The 17350-nt window shown below is 43.0% G+C and overlaps 13 non-coding genes and 7 pseudogenes across 13 annotated transcripts; all 20 read right to left on the bottom strand.

The window, feature by feature from the left end:
- Positions 1-1164: 1164 nt before the first annotated feature.
- LOC142510854 (5S ribosomal RNA) lies at positions 1165-1285 on the bottom strand (annotated as a pseudogene).
- Positions 1286-1971: 686 nt separating this feature from the next.
- Positions 1972-2095, bottom strand: LOC142507118 (5S ribosomal RNA). Its single transcript, XR_012805382.1, has one exon. It is a non-coding gene; the product is annotated as a 5S ribosomal RNA (ribosomal RNA).
- A 600-nt stretch (positions 2096-2695) lies between these two features.
- Positions 2696-2809, bottom strand: LOC142512504 (5S ribosomal RNA; annotated as a pseudogene).
- Positions 2810-3119: 310 nt separating this feature from the next.
- LOC142510903 (5S ribosomal RNA) lies at positions 3120-3244 on the bottom strand (annotated as a pseudogene).
- Positions 3245-3926: 682 nt separating this feature from the next.
- Positions 3927-4045, bottom strand: LOC142506342 (5S ribosomal RNA). The gene has a single exon (XR_012804636.1). It is a non-coding gene; the product is annotated as a 5S ribosomal RNA (ribosomal RNA).
- Positions 4046-4728: 683 nt separating this feature from the next.
- LOC142507636 (5S ribosomal RNA) lies at positions 4729-4846 on the bottom strand. The gene has a single exon (XR_012805888.1). It is a non-coding gene; the product is annotated as a 5S ribosomal RNA (ribosomal RNA).
- Positions 4847-5496: 650 nt separating this feature from the next.
- Positions 5497-5615, bottom strand: LOC142514241 (5S ribosomal RNA). The gene has a single exon (XR_012810144.1). It is a non-coding gene; the product is annotated as a 5S ribosomal RNA (ribosomal RNA).
- A 705-nt stretch (positions 5616-6320) lies between these two features.
- LOC142514006 (5S ribosomal RNA) lies at positions 6321-6439 on the bottom strand. Its single transcript, XR_012809922.1, has one exon. It is a non-coding gene; the product is annotated as a 5S ribosomal RNA (ribosomal RNA).
- Positions 6440-7121: 682 nt separating this feature from the next.
- On the bottom strand, positions 7122-7240 carry LOC142510519 (5S ribosomal RNA). The gene has a single exon (XR_012808626.1). It is a non-coding gene; the product is annotated as a 5S ribosomal RNA (ribosomal RNA).
- A 674-nt stretch (positions 7241-7914) lies between these two features.
- On the bottom strand, positions 7915-8035 carry LOC142512096 (5S ribosomal RNA; annotated as a pseudogene).
- A 684-nt stretch (positions 8036-8719) lies between these two features.
- Positions 8720-8845, bottom strand: LOC142517575 (5S ribosomal RNA; annotated as a pseudogene).
- Positions 8846-9527: 682 nt separating this feature from the next.
- Positions 9528-9650, bottom strand: LOC142508180 (5S ribosomal RNA). Its single transcript, XR_012806407.1, has one exon. It is a non-coding gene; the product is annotated as a 5S ribosomal RNA (ribosomal RNA).
- A 681-nt stretch (positions 9651-10331) lies between these two features.
- Positions 10332-10450, bottom strand: LOC142511952 (5S ribosomal RNA; annotated as a pseudogene).
- A 681-nt stretch (positions 10451-11131) lies between these two features.
- Positions 11132-11250, bottom strand: LOC142515797 (5S ribosomal RNA). Its single transcript, XR_012811623.1, has one exon. It is a non-coding gene; the product is annotated as a 5S ribosomal RNA (ribosomal RNA).
- A 1295-nt stretch (positions 11251-12545) lies between these two features.
- LOC142508351 (5S ribosomal RNA) lies at positions 12546-12664 on the bottom strand. The gene has a single exon (XR_012806569.1). It is a non-coding gene; the product is annotated as a 5S ribosomal RNA (ribosomal RNA).
- Positions 12665-13348: 684 nt separating this feature from the next.
- LOC142513811 (5S ribosomal RNA) lies at positions 13349-13467 on the bottom strand. Its single transcript, XR_012809738.1, has one exon. It is a non-coding gene; the product is annotated as a 5S ribosomal RNA (ribosomal RNA).
- Positions 13468-14151: 684 nt separating this feature from the next.
- LOC142510553 (5S ribosomal RNA) lies at positions 14152-14274 on the bottom strand (annotated as a pseudogene).
- Positions 14275-14957: 683 nt separating this feature from the next.
- LOC142517590 (5S ribosomal RNA) lies at positions 14958-15076 on the bottom strand. Its single transcript, XR_012813329.1, has one exon. It is a non-coding gene; the product is annotated as a 5S ribosomal RNA (ribosomal RNA).
- Positions 15077-15759: 683 nt separating this feature from the next.
- LOC142516789 (5S ribosomal RNA) lies at positions 15760-15877 on the bottom strand. Its single transcript, XR_012812564.1, has one exon. It is a non-coding gene; the product is annotated as a 5S ribosomal RNA (ribosomal RNA).
- A 682-nt stretch (positions 15878-16559) lies between these two features.
- LOC142516803 (5S ribosomal RNA) lies at positions 16560-16678 on the bottom strand. The gene has a single exon (XR_012812578.1). It is a non-coding gene; the product is annotated as a 5S ribosomal RNA (ribosomal RNA).
- Positions 16679-17350: the final 672 nt, after the last annotated feature.

Below are 17350 nucleotides of genomic sequence, written 5' to 3'. Positions count from 1 at the left end.
AGCGTTCTGGCGTGATGGCAGCTAGGATGGGACCTTCCTGAGAAGACCTCGTGTCGCGATCGTTTACTAAATTATGGCTAAAACTGTAGAAATAATTGTTTTTAATTAGTTATCCGCCTTGGGATAATCTGCGTCATACCCTTCCGCACAGAACCGGCTCACGACAACAAAAATCGATAAATGTTCCCAGAAAATAGAAAAAAAAATAAGAGAAGAAAATACCGAATTAAAGCTATTATATTCCTGGGATACGATAAATGGAACTGATCGAATTTCGAACTTCCTAAACATATTTTCTCGAGAACGGAAGCTTAACAGAAGCGGAAAATCGCAATTAAGGGTCTTAGATAAAATTCGGCTAAAATCTCACCAGATCATTATGTACCCAGAAATTAGAAAAAAATAAAGAAGGAAATAGCGAATGTAAAGCTATTATTATGCCTTGGATACGATAAAATGGAACGGAATCGATTTCGGACTTCCTAATGGATTTCTCGAGGAAACAGAAGCTTAACAGAACGGAAAATCGCAAATTAGAGGGTCTTAAAGAAGGAATTTTAGCATAAAATCATCTCACCACCTCATTGCAGTGTAATAGGTCTCGTTCGTTTGCCCGTTACAATCAAATTAGCCTACAATTTTGTCCAACCGGCAGTGCCCGAGCTACGTTGATTTCAGTCGAAATAATTGTTTTTAGGAGTTAACCGTCTTTGGGGTATTCTGCGTCATACCCTTCAGCACAGAACCGGCTCACGACAACAAAAATCGATAATTTTTCCCAGAAAATAGAAAAAAATAAAAAGAAGGAAATAACAAATGTAAAGCTATTATTATGCCTGAGATACGATAAAATGGAACCGGAATCGAATTTCGAACTTTTTAAATGGATTTCTCGAGGAAACGAAAGCTAACAGAAGCGGTAAATCGCAAATTAGAGGGTCTTAGAGAAGGAATTCGGCTAAAATCTCGTCAGCTCATTACGTAGTAATGAGTCTCGTCCGTTTGCCCGTTTACAATCAATTAGCCTACAATTTTGTCCAAATCCGGCAGTGCCCCGAGCTATTTTCATTTCACATGTCTTATCTGGTCTTGATCGAAATTCAGATGATTTGAGCCGAAAATCGTCTGTCAACAAGTAATCAAAAAATAGAAAAACACGAAAAGGGGTTGCAACACGAGGACTTCCCAGGGAGTCATCTATCCTAGTACTGCTCTCCGCCCAAGCACGTTTAACTTCTGAGTTCTGATTGGGATCCGGTGCATTAGTGCTGGTATGATCGCACACCGACATTGAGTGGGATGTTTATTCTTATATCCCTCGAGTACGTGTGGAGCGGGCGGCGATGGAAAACACGTGGCACTGCTCTCGCCCAATCATAACCATGAAGTTAAGCGTTCTCGCGCGATGGCAGAGCTAGGATGGGTGACCACCCTAGGAAGACCTCGTGTCGCGACCGTTTACGTAAATTATGGATAAAAAAGTCGAAATAATTGTTTTTAATGAGTTAACCGTCTCCGGAGTAATCTGCGTCATACCCTTCCGCACAGAACCTGCTCACGACAACAAAAATCGATAAATGTTCCCAGAAAATAGAAAAAAAAAATCCGAAGAAGGAAATAACGAATGTAAAGCTATTATTATGCCTGGGATACGATAAAATGGAACCGGAATCGAATTTCGAACTTCCTAAGCGGATTTCTCGAGGAAACGAAAGCTTAACAGAAGCGTTAAATCGCAAATTAGAGGGTCTTAGAGAAGGAATTCGGCTAAAATCTCGTCAGCTCATTGCGTAGTAATGAGTCTCCTCCGTTTGCCCGTTTACAATCAAATTAGACTACAATTTTGTCCAAATCCGGCAGTGCCCGAGCTACTTTCATTTCACATGTCTTATCTGGTTCCGATCGAGATTCATATGATTTGAGCCGAAAATCTTCTGTCAACAAGTAATCAAAAATAGAAAACACGGAAAAAGGGTGCAACACGAGGACTTCCCAGGGGGTGGGGTCACCCATCCTAGTACTGCTCTCGCCCAAGCACGCTTAACTTCGGAGTTCTGAAGGGATCCGGTGCATTAGTGCTCGTATGATCGCACCCGACATTGAGTGGGATGTTTATTCTTATATCTCTCGAGTACGTGTGGAGCGGACGGCGATGGACAACAGGCGGCACTGCTCTCGCCCAATCATAACCAATCATAAAACAGTCGAAATAATTGTTTTTAATGAGTTAACCGTCTCCGGAGTAATCTGCGTCATACCCTTCTGCACAGAACCGGCTCATGACAACAAAAATCGATAAATGTTCCCAGAAAATAGAAAAAAAAATAAGAAGAAGAAAATAACGAATGTAAAGCTATTATTATGCCCGGGATACGATAAAATGGAACCGGAATCGAATTTCGAACTTCCTAAGCGGATTTCTCGAGGAAACGAAAGCTTAACAGAAGCGGTAAATCGCATATTAGAGGGTCTTAGAGAAAGAATTCGGCTAAAATCTCGTCAGCTCTTTGCGTAGCAATGAGTCTCGTCCGTTTGCCCGTTTACAATAAAATTAGCCTAAAATTTTGTCCAAATCCGGCACTGCCCGAGCTACTTTCATTTCACATGTCTTATCCGGTGCTGATCGAGATTCAGATGATTTGAGCCGAAAATCGTCTGTCAACAAGTAATCAAAAATAGAAAAACACGAAAAGGGGTGCAACACGAGGACTTCCCAGGGGGTCACCCATCCAAGTATTGCTCTCGCCCAAGCACGCTTAACTTCGGAGTTCTGTTGGGATCAAGTGCATTAGTGCTGGTATACGATAAAATGGAACCGGAATCGAATTTCGAACTTCCTAAGCGGGTTTCTCGAGGAAACGAAAGCTTAACAGAAGCGTTAAATCGCAAATTAGAGGGTCTTAGAGAAGGAATTCGGCTAAAACCTCGTCAGCTCATTGCGTAGTAATGAGTCTCCTCCGTTTGCCCGTTTACAATCAAATTAGACTACAATTTTGTCCAAATCCGCAGTTCCCGAGCTACTTTCATTTCACATGTCTTATCTGGTTCCGATCGAGATTCATATGATTTGAGCCGAAAATCTTCTGTCAACAATAATCAAAAATAGAAAAACACGAAAAAGGGTGCAACACAAGGACTTCCCAGGGGGTGGGGTCACCCATCCTAGTACTGCTCTCAGCCCAAGCACGCTTAACTTCGGAGTTCTGAAGGGATCCGGTGCATTAGTGCTCGTATGATCGCACCCGACATTGAGTGGGATGTTTATTCTTATATCTCTCGAGTACGTGTGGAGCGGACGGCGATGGACAACAGGCGGCACTGCTCTCGCCCAATCATAACCATGAAGTTAAGCGTTCTAGAGCGATGGCAGAGCTAGGATGGGTGACCTTCCTGGGAAGACCTCGTGTCGCGACCGTTTACGTAAATTATGGATAAAACAATCAAAAGAATTGTTTTTAATGAGTTAACCGTCTCCGGAGTAACCTGCGTCATACCCTTCCGCACAGAACCGGCTCACGACAACAAAAATCGATAAATGTTCCCAGAAAATAGAAAAAGAAATAAGAAGAAGGAAATAACGAATGTAAAGCTATTATTATGCCTGTGATACGATAAAATTGAACCGGAATCGAATTTCGAACTTCCTAAGCGGATTTCTCGAGGAAACGAAAGCTTAACAGATGCGGTAAATCGTAAATTAGAGGGTATTAGAGAAGAAATTCGGCTAAAATCTCGTCAGCTCATTGCGTAGTAATGAGTCTCGTCGTTTGCCCGTTTACAATAAAATTAGACTACAATTTTGTCCAAATCCGGCAGTGCCCGAGCTACTTTCATTTCACATGTTTATCTGGTCTTGATCGAGATTCAGTAGATTTGAGCCGAAAATCGTCTGTCAACAAATAATCAAAAATAGAAAAACACGAAAAGGGGTGCAACACGAGGACTTCCCAGGGGGTCACCCATCCTAGTACTGCTCTCGCCCAAGCACGCTTAACTTCGGAGTTCTGAAGGGATCCGGTGCATTAGTGCTGCTATGATCGCCCGAGACATTGAGTGGGATGTTTATTCTTATATCCCTCGAGTACGTGTGGAGCGTGCGGCGATGGACAACACGCGGCACTGCTCTCGCCCAATCATAACCATGAAGTTAAGCGTTCTGGCGCGATGGCAGAGCTAGGATGGGTGACCTCCCTGGGAAGACCTCGTGTCGCGACCGTTTACGTAAATTATGGATAAAACAGTCGAAATAATTGTTTTTAATGAGTTAACCGTCTCCGGAGTAATCTGCGTCATACCCTTCCGCACAGAACCGGCTCACGCCAACAAAAATCGATAAATGTTCCCAGAAAATAGAAAAAAAATAAGAAGAAGAAAATAACGAATGTAAAGCTGTTATTCTGCCTGGGATACGATAAAATGGAACCGGAATCGAATTTCAAACTTCCTAAGCGGATTTCTCGAGGAAACGAAAGCTTAACAGAAGCGGTAAATCGCAAGTTAGAGGGTCTTAGAGAAGGAATTCGGCTAAAATCTCGTCAGCTCATTGCGTAGCAATGAGTCTCGTCTGTTTGCCCGTTTACAATCAAATTAGCCTACAATTTTGTCCAAATCCGGCAGTGCCCGAGCTACTTTCATTTCACATGTTTTATATGGTCCCGATCGAGATTCAGATGATTTGAGCCGAAAATCGTCTGTCAACAAGTAATCAAAAATAGAAAAACACGAAAAGGGGTGCAACACGAGGACTTCCCAGGAGGTCACCCATCCTAAAACTGCTCTCGCCCAAGCACGCTTAACTTCGAGTTCTGATGGGATCCGGTGCATTAGTGCTGGTATGATCGCTCCCTCGAGTACGTGTGGAGCGGGCGGCGATGGACAACACGCGGCACTGCTCTCGCCCAATTTTAACCATGAAGTTAAGCGTTCTGGCGCGATGGTAGAGCTAGGATGGGTGACCTCCCTGGAAAGACCTCGTGTCGCGACCGTTTACGTAAATTATGGTTAAAACAGTCGAAATAATTGTTTTTAATGAATTAACCGTCTCCGGAGTAATCTGCGTCATACCCTTCCGCACAGAACCGGCTCACGACAACAAAAATCGATAAATTTTTCCAAAAAATAGAAAAAAATAAGAAGAAGGAAATAACGAATGTAAAGCTATTATTATGCCTGGGATACGATAAAATGGAACGGGAATCGAATTTCGAACTTCCTAAGCGGATTTCTCGAGGAAACAAAAGCTTAACAGAAGCGGTAAATCGCAAATTAGAGGGTCTTAGAGAAGAAATTCGGCTAAAATCTCGTCAGCTCATTGCGTAGTAATGAGTCTCGTCCGTTTGCCCGTTTACAATCAAATTAGCCTACAATTTTGTCCAAATCCGGCAGTGCTCGAGCTACTTTCATTTCACTTGTCTTGTCTGGTCCCGATCGAGATTCAGATGATTTGAGCCGAAAATCGTCTGTCAACAAGTAATAAAAAATAGAAAAACAAGAATAAGGGTGCAACACGAGGACTTCACAGGGGGTCACCCATCCTAGTACTGCTCTCGCCCAAACACGCTTAACTTCGGAGTTCTGAAGGGATCCGGCGCATTAGTGCTGGTATGATCGCACCCGACATTGAGTGGGATGTTTATTCTTATATATCTCGAGTACGTGTGGAGCGGGCGGCGATGGACAACAGGCGGCACTGCTCTCGCCCAATCATAACCATGAAGTTAAGCGTTTTGGCGCGATGGCAGAGCTAGGATGGGTGATCTCCCTGGGAAGAACTCGTGTCGCGACCGTTTACGTAAATTATGGATAAAACAGTCGAAATAATTGTTTTTAATGAGTTAACCGTCTCCGAACTAATCTGTGTCATACCCTTCCGAACATAACCGGCTCACGACAACAAAAATCGATAAATGTTTCCAGAAAATAGAAAAAAAATAAGAAGAAGGAAATAACGAATGTAAAGCTATTATTATGCCTGGGATACGATAAAATGGAACCGGAATCGAATTTCGAACTTCCTAAGCGGATTTCTCGAGGAAACGAAAGCTTAACAGAAGCGGTAAATCGCATATTAGAGGGTCTTAGAGAAAGAATTCGGCTAAAATTTCGTCAGCTCATTGCGTAGCAATGAGTCTCGTCCGTTTGCCCGTTTACAATAAAATTAGCCTAAAATTTTGTCCAAATCCGGCAGTGCCCGAGCTACTTTCATTTCACATGTCTTATTCGGTGCCGATCGAGATTCAAATGATTTGAGCCGAAAATCTTCTGTCAACACGAAAAGGAAAATAGAAAAACACGAAAAGGAAAATAGAAAAACACGAAAAGGGGTGCAACACGAGGACTTGCCAAGGGGTCACCCATCCTAGTACTGCTCTCGCCCAAGCACGCTTAACTTCGGAGTTCTGATGGGATCCGGTGCATTAGTGCTGGTATGATCGCACCAAACATTGAATGGGATGTTTATTCTTATTTCCCTCGAGTACGTGTAGAGCGGGCGGCGATGGACAACACGCGGCACTGCTCTCGCTCAATCATAACCATGAAGTTAAGCGTTCTGGAGCGATGGCAGAGCTAGGATGGGTGACCTCCCTGGGAAGACCTCGTGTGCGACCGTTTACGTAAATTATGGATAAAACAGTCGAAAGAATTGTTTTTAATGACTTAATCGTCTCCGGAGTAACCTGCCTCATACCCTTCCGCACAGAACCGGCTCACGACAACAAAAATCGATAAATGTTCCCAGAAAATAGAAAAAAAAATAAGAAGAAGGAAATAACGAATGTAAAGCTATTATTATGCCTGTGATACGATAAAATTGAATCGGAATCGAATTTCGAACTTCCTAAGCTGATTTCTCGAGGAAACAAAAGCTTAACAGATGCGGTAAATCGCAAATTATAGGGTATTAGAGAAGAAATTCGGCTAAAATCTCGTCAGCTCATTGCGTAGTAATGAGTCTCGTCCGTTTGTCCGTTTACAATAAAATTAGACTACAATTTTGTCAAAATCCGGCAGTGCCCGAGCTACTTTCATTTCACATGTTTATCTGGTCCCGATCGAGATTCAGTAGATTTGAGTCGAAAATCGTCTGTCAACAAATAATCAAAAATAGAAAAACACGAAAAGGGGTGCAACACGAGGACTTCCCAGGGGGTCACCCATCCTAGTAGTGCTCTCGCCCAAGCACGCTTAACTTTAGAGTTCTGATGGGATCCGATGCATTAGTGCTGCTATGATCGCCTCAGACATTGAGTGGGATGTTTATTCTTATATCCCTCGAGTACGTGTGGAGCGGGCGGCGATGGACAACACCCGGCACTGCTCTCGCCCAATCATAACCATGAAGTTAAGCGTTCTGGCGCGATGGCAGAGCTAGGATGGGTGACCTCCCTGGGAAGACCTCGTGTCGCGACCGTTTACGTAAATTATGGATAAAACAGTCGAAATAATTGTTTTTAATGAGTTAACCGTCTCCGGAGTAATCTGCGTCATACCCTTCCGCACAGAACCGGCTCACGACAACAAAAATCGATAAATGTTCCCAGAAAATAGAAAAAAAATAAGAAGAAGGAAATAACGAATGTAAAGCTATTATTATGCATGGGATACGATAAAATAGAACCGGAATCGAATTTCAAACTTCCTAAGCGGATTTCTCGAGGAAACGAAAGCTTAACAGAAGCGGTAAATCGCAAGTTAGAGGGTCTTAGAGAAGGAATTCGGCTAAAATCTCGTCAGCTCATTGCGTAGCAATGAGTCTCATCCGTTTACAATCAAATTAGCCTACAATTTTGTCCAAATCCGGCAGTGCCCGATCAACTTTCATTTCACTTGTCTTTTCTGGTCCCGATCGAGATTCAGATGATTTGAGTCGAAAATCGTCTGTCAACAAGTAATCAAAATAGAAAAACACAAAAAAAGGTGCAACACGAGGACTTCCCAGGGGGTCACCCATCCTAAAACTGCTCTCACCCAAGCACGCTCTTAACTTCGGAGTTCTGATGGGATCCGATGCATTAGTGGTGGAATGATCGCACGCGACATTGAGTGGGATGTTTATTCTTATATCCCTCGAGTACGTGTGGAGCGGGCGGCGATGGACAACACGCGGCACTGCTCTCGCCCAATCATAACCATGAAGTTAAGCGTTCTAGCGCGATGGCAGAGCTAGGATGGGTGACCTCCCTGGGAAGACCTCGTGTCGCGACCCGTTTACGTAAATTATGGTTAAAACAGTCGAAATAATTGTTTTTAATGAGTTAACCGTCTCCGGAGTAATCTGCGTCATACCCTTCCGCACAGAACCGGCTCACGACAACAAAAATCGATAAATGTTCCCAGAAAATAAAAAAAAAATAAGAAGAAGGAAATAACGAATGTAAAGCTATTATTATGCCTGGGATACGATAAAATGGAACCGGAATCGAATTTCGAACTTCCTAAACGGATTTCTCGAGGAAACGAAAGCTTAACAGAAGCGGTAAATCGCAAATTAGAGGGTCTTAGAGAAGGAATTCGGCTAAAATCTCGTCAGCTCATTGCGTAGTAATGAGTCTCATCCGTTTGCCCGTTTACAATCAAATTAGCCTACAATTTTGTCCAAATCCTGCAGTGCCCGAGCTACTTTCATTTCACTTGTCTTGTCAGGTCCTGATCGAGATTCAGATTATTTGACCCGAAAATCGTCTGTCAACAAGTAATCAAAAATAGAAAAACACGAATAAGGGTGCAACACGAGGACTTCCCAGAGGGTAGAGGGTCACCCATCCTAGTACTGCTCTCGCCCAAGCACGCTTAACTTCGGAGTTCTGATGGGATCCGGTGCATTACTGCTGGTATGATCGCACCCGACATTGAGTGGGATGTTTATTCTTATATCTCTCGAGTACGTGTGGAGCGGGCGCCGATGGACAACAGGCGGCACTGCTCTCGCCCAATCATAACCATGAAGTTAAGCGTTCTGGCGCGATGGCAGAGCTAGGATGGGTGATCTCCCTGGGAAGAACTCGTGTCGCGACCGTTTACGTAAATTCTGGATAAAACAGTCGAAATAATTGTTTTTAATGAGTTAACCGTCACCAAACTAATCTTCGTCATACCCTTCCGCACATAACCGGCTCACGACAACAAAAATCGATAAATGTTTCCAGAAAATAGAAAAAAAAATAAGAAGAAGGAAATAACGAATGTAAAGCTATTATTATGCCTAGGATACGATAAAATGGAACCGGAATCGAATTTCGAACTTCCTAAGCGGATTTCTCGAGGAAACGAAAGCTTAACAGAAGCGCTAAATCGTAAATTAGAGGGTCTTAGAGAAGAAATTCGGCTAAAATCTCGTCAGCTCATTGCGTAGTAATGAGTCTCGTCCGTTTGCCCGTTTACAATCAAATTAGCCTACAAATTTGTCCAAATCCGGCAGTGCTCGAGCTACTTTCATTTCACATGTTTATCTGGTCCCGATCGAGATTCAGATGATTTGAGCCAAAATCGTCTGTCAACAAGTAATCAAAAATAGAAAAACATGAAAAGGGGTGCAACACGAGGACTTCCCAGGGGGTCACCCATCCATCCTAGTACTGCTCTCGCCCAAGCATGCTTAACTTCGGAGTTTTGATGGGATCCGGTGCATTAGTGCTAGTATGATCGCACCCAACATTGAGTGGGATGTTTAATTTTATATCCCTCGAGTACGTGTGGAGCGGGCGGCGATAGACAACACGCGGCACTGCTCTCGCCCAATCATAACCATGACGTTAAGCGTTCGGGCGCGATGGCAGAGCAAGGATGGGTGACCTCCCTGGGAAGTCCTCGTGTCGCGACTATTTGCGTAAATTATGGCAAAAAAAGTAGAAATAATTGTTTTTAATGAGTTAACCGTCTCCAGAGTAATCTGCGTTATACCCTTCTGCACAGAACCGGCTCACGACAACAAAAATCGCTAAATGTTCCCAGAAAATAGAAAAAAAATAAGAAGAAGAAAATAGCGAATGTAAAGCTATTATTATGCCTAGGATACGATAAAATGGAACCAGAATCGAATTTCGAACTTGCTAAGCGGATTTCTCGAGGAAATGGAAGCTTAACAGAAACGGAAAATCGTAAATTAGAGGGTCTTAGAGAAGGAATTCGGCTAAAATCTCGTCAGCTCATTGCGGAGTAATGAGTCTCGTTTGTTTGCCCTGTTACAATAAAATTAACCTACAATTTTGTCCAAATCCGGCAGTGCCCGAGCAACGTTGATTTCACATGTCTTATTTGTTCCCGATCGAGATTCAGATGATTTGAGCCGAAAATTGTCTGTCAACAAGTAATCAAAAATAGAAAAACACGAAAATGGGTACCACGAGGACTTCCCAGGGGGTCACCCATCCTAGTACTGCTCTCTCCCAAGCACGCTTAGCTTCGCAGTTCTGATGTGATCCGGTGCATTAGTGCTGGTATGATCTCACTCGACATTGAGTGGGATGTTTATTCTTATATCTCTCGAGTACGTGTGGAGCGGGCGGCGATGGACAACTGGCGGCACTGCTCTCGCCCAATCATAACCATGAAGTTAAGCGTTATGGCGCGATGGCAGTGCTAGGATGGGTGACCTCCCTGGGAAGACCTCGTGTCGCGACTATTTACATAAATTATGGATAAAACAGTCGAAATAATTGTTTTTAATGAGTTAACCATCTCCGGCGTAATCTACGTCATACCCTTCCGTAAAGAATCGGTTCACGACAACAAAAATCGATAAATGTTCCCAGAAAATAGAAAAAAAATAAAAAGAAATAATAGCGAATGTAAAACAATTATTATGCCCAGGATACGATAAAATGGAACCGGAATCGAATTTAGAACTTCCTAAGCGGATTTCTCGAGGAAACGGAAGCTTAACAGAAGCGGTAAATCGCAAATTAGAGGGTCTTAGATAAGGAATTCGGCTAAAATCTCGTCGGTTTATTGCGTATAAAGAGTCTCGGTCGTTTGCCCGTTTACAATCAAATTAGCCTACAATTTTGTCCAAATCCGGCAGTGCCCGAGCTACTTTGATTTCTCATGTCTTATCTGGTCACGATCCAGATTCAGATGATTTGAGCCGAAAATCGTCTGTCAACAAGTAATAAAAAATAGAAAAACACGAAATTGGGTGCAACACGAGAACTTCCCAGGGGGTCACCTATCCTAGTACTTCTCTCTCCCAAGCATGCTTAACTTCGGAGTTCTGATGGGATCCGGTGCATTAGTGCTGGTATGATCGCACCCGACATTGAGTGGGATGTTTATTCTTATATCCCTCGAGTACGTGTCGAGCGGGCGGCGATGGACAACACGCGGCACTGCTCTCGCCCATTCAGAACCATGAAGTTAAGCGTTCTGGCGCGATGGCAGAGCTAGGATGGGTGACCTTCCTGAGAAGACCTCGTGTCGCGATCGTTTACGTAAATTATGGCTAAAACTGTCGAAATAATTATTTTTAATTAGTTATCCGTCTCGGGAGTAATCTGCGTCATACTCTTCCGCACAGAACCGGCTCACGACAACAAAAATCGATAAATGTTCCCAGAAAATAGAAAAAAAAATAAGAAGAAGAAAATAGCGAATGTAAAGCTATTATTATGCCTGGGATACGATAAAATGGAACTGGAATCGAATTTCGAACTTCCTAAACATTTTTTCTCGAGGAAACGGAAGCTTAACAGAAGCGGAAAATCGCAAATAAGAGGGTCTTAGATAAGGAATTCGGCTAAAATCTCACCAGATCATTAAATGTACCCAGAAATTATAAAAAAAATAAGAAGAAGGAAATAGCGAATGTAAAGCTATTATTATGCCTGGTATACGATAAAATGGAACGGGAATCAAATTTCGGACTTCCTAAATGGATTTCTCGAGGAAACAGAAGCTTAACAGAAGCGAAAAATCGCAAATTAGAGGGTCTTAAAGAAGGAATTCGGCTAAAATCTCACCAGCTCATTGCGGAGTAACGGGTCTCGTTCGTTTGCCCGTTTACAATCAAATTAGCCTACAATTTTGTCCAAATCTGGCAGTGCCCGAGCTACGTTGATTTCAGTCGAAATAATTGTTTTTAATGAGTTAACCATCTTTGGGGTAATCTGCGTCATACCCTTCCGCACAGAACCGGCTCACGACAACAAAAATCGATAATGGTTCCCAGAAAATAGAAAAAAAATAAAAAGAAGGAAATAACAAATGTAAATCTATTATTATGCCTGGAATACGATAAAATTGAACCGGAATCGAATTTAGAACATCCTAAGCGGATTTCTCGAGGAAACGGAAGCTTAACAGAAGCGGTAAATCGCAAATTAGAGGGTCTTAGAGAAGGAATTCGGCTAAAATCTCGTCAGCTCATTGCGTAGTAATGAGTCTCGTCCGTTTGCCCGTTTACAATCAAATTAGCCTACAATTTTGTCCAAATCCGGCAGTGCCCGAGCTACTTTCATTTCACATTTCTTATCTGGTCCCGATCGAGATTCAGATGATTTGAGCCGAAAATCGTCTGTCAACAAGTAATCAAAAATAGAAAAACACGAAAAGGGGTGCAACACGAGGACTTCCCAGGGGGTCATCTATCCTAGTACTGCTCTCGCCCAATCACGTTTAACATCGGAGTTCTGATGGGATCCGGTGCATTAGTGCTGGTATGATCGCACCGGACATTGAGTGGGATGTTTATTCTTATATCCCTCGAGTACGTGTGGAGCGGGCGGCGATGGACAACACGCGGCACTGCTCTCGCCCAATCATAACCATGAAGTTAAGCGTTCTCGCGCGATGGCAGAGCTAGGATGGGTGACCACCCTGGGAAGACCTCGTGTCGCGACCATTTACGTAAATTATGGATAAAAAAGTCGAAATAATTGTTTTTAATGAGTTAACCGTCTCCGGGGTAATCTGCGTCATACCCTTCCGCACAGAACCTGCTCACGACAACAAAAATCGATAAATGTTCCCAGAAAATAGAAAAAAAAATCAGAAGAAGGAAATAACGAATGTAAAGTTATTATTATGCCTGGGATACGATAAAATGGAACCGGAATCGAATTTCGAACTTCTTAAGCGGATTTCTCGAGGAAACGAAAGCTTAACAGAAGCGGTAAATCGGAAATTAGAGGGTCTTAGAGAAGGAATTCGGCTAAAATCTCGTCAGCTCATTGCGTAGCAATGATTCTCGTCCGTTTGCCCGTTTACAATCAAATTAGCCTACAATTTTGTCTATATCCGGCAGTGCCAGAGCTACTTTCATTTCACATGTCTTATCTGGTCCCGATCGAGATTCAGATGATTTGAGCCGAAAATCGTCTGTCAACAAGTAATCAAAAATAGAAAAACACGAAAAGGGGTGCAACACGAGGACTTCCCAGGGGGTCACCCATCCTAGTACTGCCCTCGCCCAAGAACGCTTAAATTCGGAGTTCTGATGGGATCCGGTGCATTAGTGCTGGTATGATTGCACCCGACATTGAGTGAGATGTTTATTCTTATATCCCTCGAGTACGTGTGGAGCGGGCGGCGATGGACAACACGCGGCACTGCTCTCGCCCAATCATAACCATTAAGTTAAGCGTTCTGGCGCGATGGCAAAGCTAGGATGGGTGACCTCTTTGGGAAGACCTCGTGTCGCGACCGTTTACGTAAATTATGGATAAAACAGTCGAAATAATTGTTTTTATTGAGTTAACCGTCTCCGGAGTAATCTGCGTCATACCCTTCCGCACAGAACAGGCTCACGACAACAAAAATCGATAAATGTTCCCAGAAAGTAGAAAAAAAAATAAGAAGAAGGAAATAACGAATGTAAAGCTATTATTATTCCTGAGATACGATAAAATAGAACTGGAATCGTATTTCGAACTTCCTAAGCGGATTTCTCGAGGAAACGAAAGCTTAACAGAAGCGTTAAATCACAAATTAGAGGGTCTTAGAGAAAGAATTCGGCTAAAATCTCGTCAGCTCATTGCGTAGTAATGAATCTCGTCCGTTTGCCCGTTTACAATCAAATTAGCCTACAATTTTGTCCAAATCCGGCAGTGCCCGAGCTACTTTTATTTCACATGTCTTATCTGATCCCGATCGAGATTCAGATGATTTGAGCCGAAAATCGTCTGTCAACAAGTAATCAAAAATAGAAAAACACGAAAAAAAGTGCAACACGAGGACTTCCCAAGGAATCACCCACCCATCCTAATACTGCTCTCGCCCAAGCACGCTTAACTTCGGAGTTTTGATGGGATCCGGTGCATTAGTGCTGGTATGATCGCACCCGACATTGAGTGGGATGTTTATTCTTATATCCCTCGAGTACGTGTGGAGCGGGCGGCGATGGACAACACGCGGCACTGCTCTTGCCCAATCATAACCATGAAGTTAAGCGTTCTGGCGCGATGGCAGAGGTAGGATGGGTGACCTCCCTGGAAAGACCTCGTGTCGCGACCATTTACGTAAATTATGGATAAAACAGTCGAAATAATTGTTTATAATTAGTTAACCTTCTCCGGAGTAATCTGCGTCATACCCTTCCGCACAGAACCAGCTCACGACAACAAAAATCGATAAATGTTCCCAGGAAATAGAAAAAAAATAAGAAGAAGAAAATAACGAATGTAAAGCTATTATTATGCCTGGGATACGATAAAATGGAACCGGAATCGAATTTTGAACTTCCTAAGCGGATATTCCGAGGAAACGAAAGCTTAACAGAAGCGGTAAATCGAAAATTAGAGGGTCTTAGAGAAGTAATTCGGCTAAAATCTCGTCAACTCATTGCGTAGCAATGAGTCTCGTCCGTTTGCCCGTTTACAATCAAATTAGCCTACAATTTTGTCCAAATCCGGCAGTGCCCGAGCTACTTTCATTTCACATGTCTTATGTGGTCCCGTTCGAGATTCAGATGATTTGAGCCGAAAATCGTCTGTCAACAAGTAATCAAAAATAGAAAAACAAGAAAAGGGGTGCAACACGAGGACTTCCCAGGGTGTCACCCATCCTAGTACTGCTCTCGCCCAAGCACGCTTAAATTTGGAGTTCTGATGGGATCCGGTGCATTAGTGCTGGTATGATCGCACCAAACATTGAGTGAGATGTTTATTCTTATATCCCTCGACTACGTGTGGAGCGGACGGCGATGGACAACACGCGGCACTGCTCTCGCCCAATCATAACCATGAAGTTAAGCGTTCTGGCGCGATGGCAGAGCTAGGATGGGTGACCTCCCTGGGAAGACCTCGTGTCGCGACCGTTTACGTAAATTATGGATAAAACAGTCGAAATAATTGTTTTTGTTGAGTTAACCGTCTCAGGAGTAATCTGCGTCATATCCTTCCGCACAGAACCGGCTCACGACAACAAAAATCGATAAATGTTCCCAGAAAATAGAAAAAAAATAAGAAGAAGGAAATAACGAATGTAAAGCTATTATTATTCTTGGGATACGATAAAATCGAACCGGAATCGAATTTCGAACTTCCTAAGCGGATTTCTCGAGGAAACGAAAGCTTAACAGAAGCGGTAAATCGCAAATTAGAGGGTCTTAGAGAATAAATTTGGCTAATATCTCGTCAGGATATTGCGTAGTAATGAGTCTCGTCCGTTTGCACGTTTACAATCAAATTAGCCTACAATTTTGTCCAAATCCGGCAGTGCCCGAGCTACTTTCATTTCACATGTCTTATCTGGTCCCGATCGAGATTCAGATGATTTAAGCCGAAAATCGTCTGTCAACAAGTAATCAATAATAGAAAAACACGGAAAGGGGTGCAACACGAGGACTTCCCAGGGGGTCACCATCCTAGTACTGCTCTCTCCCAAGCACGCTTAACTTCAGAGTTCTGATGGGATCCGGTGCATTAGTGCTGGTATGATCGCACCCGACATTGAGTGGGATGTTTATTCTTATATCTCTCGAGTACGTGTGGAGCGGACGGCGATGGACAACAGGCGGCACTGCTCTCGCCCAATCATAACCATGAAGTTAAGCGTTCTGGCGCGATGGCAGTGCTAGGATGGGTGACCTCCCTTGGAAGACCTCGTGTCGCGACTATTTACATAAATTATGGATAAAACAGTCGAAATAATTGTTTTTAATGAGTTAACCGTCTCCGGCTTAATCTGCGTCATACCCTTCCGTAAAGAATCGGCTCACGACAACAAAAATCGATAAATGTTCCCAGAAAATAGAAAAAAAAATAAGAAGAAATAATAGCGAATGTAAAACTATTATTATGCCCAGGATACGATAAAATGGAACCGGAATCGAATTTAGAACTTTCTAAGCGGATTTCTCGAGGAAACAGAAGCTTAACATAAGCGGTAAATCGCAAATTAGAGGGTCTTAGAGAAGAAATTCGGCTAAAATCTCGTCAGCTTATTGCGTATAAAGAGTCTCGGTCGTTTGCCCGTTTACAATCAAATTAGCCTACAATTTTGTCCAAATCCGGCAGTGCCCGAGCTACTTTCATTTCACATGTCTTATTCGGTGCCGATCGAGATTCAAATGATTTGAGCCGAAAATCTTCTGTCAACACGAAAAGGAAAATAGAAAAACACGAAAATGGGTGCAACACGAGAACTTCCCAGGGGGTCACCCATCCTAGTACTGCTCTCTCCAAAGCATGCTTAACTTCGGAGTTCTGATGGGATCCGGTGCATTAGTGCTGGTATGATCGCACCCGACATTGAGTGGGATGTTTATTCTTATATCCCTCGAGTACGTGTCGAGCGGGCGTCGATGGACAACACGCGGCACTGCTCTCGCCCATTCAGAACCATGAAGTTAAGCGTTCTGGCGCGATGGCAGAGCTAGGATGGGTGACCTTCCTGAGAAGACCTCGTGTCGCGATCGTTTACGTAAATTATGGCTAAAACTGTCGAAATAATTATTTTTAATTAGTTATCCGTCTCGGGTGTAATCTGCGTCATACTCTTCCGCACAGAACCGGCTCACGACAACAAAAATCGATAAATGTTCCCATAAAATAGAAAAAAAATAAGAAGAAGAAATTAGCGAATGTAAAGCTATTATTATGCCTGGGATACGATAAAATGGAACTGGAATCGAATTTCGAACTTCCTAAACATTTTTTCTCGAGGAAACGGAAGCTTAACAGAAGCGGAAAATCGCAAATTAGAGGGTCTTAGATAAGGAATTCGGCAAAAATCTCACCAGATCATTAAATGTACCCAGAAATTATAAAAAAAAATAAGAAGAAGGAAATAGCGAATGTAAAGCTATTATTATGCCTGGTATACGATAAAATGGAACGGGAATCGAATTTCGGACTTCCTAAATGGATTTCTCGAGGAAACAGAAGCTTAACAGAAGCGGAAAATCGCAAATTAGAGG

Source organism: Primulina tabacum, chromosome 10 (assembly GCF_025594145.1).
Source record: "Primulina tabacum isolate GXHZ01 chromosome 10, ASM2559414v2, whole genome shotgun sequence".
NCBI lineage: Eukaryota > Viridiplantae > Streptophyta > Magnoliopsida > Lamiales > Gesneriaceae > Primulina > Primulina tabacum.
This window is presented reverse-complemented; position numbering and strand designations above follow the sequence as displayed.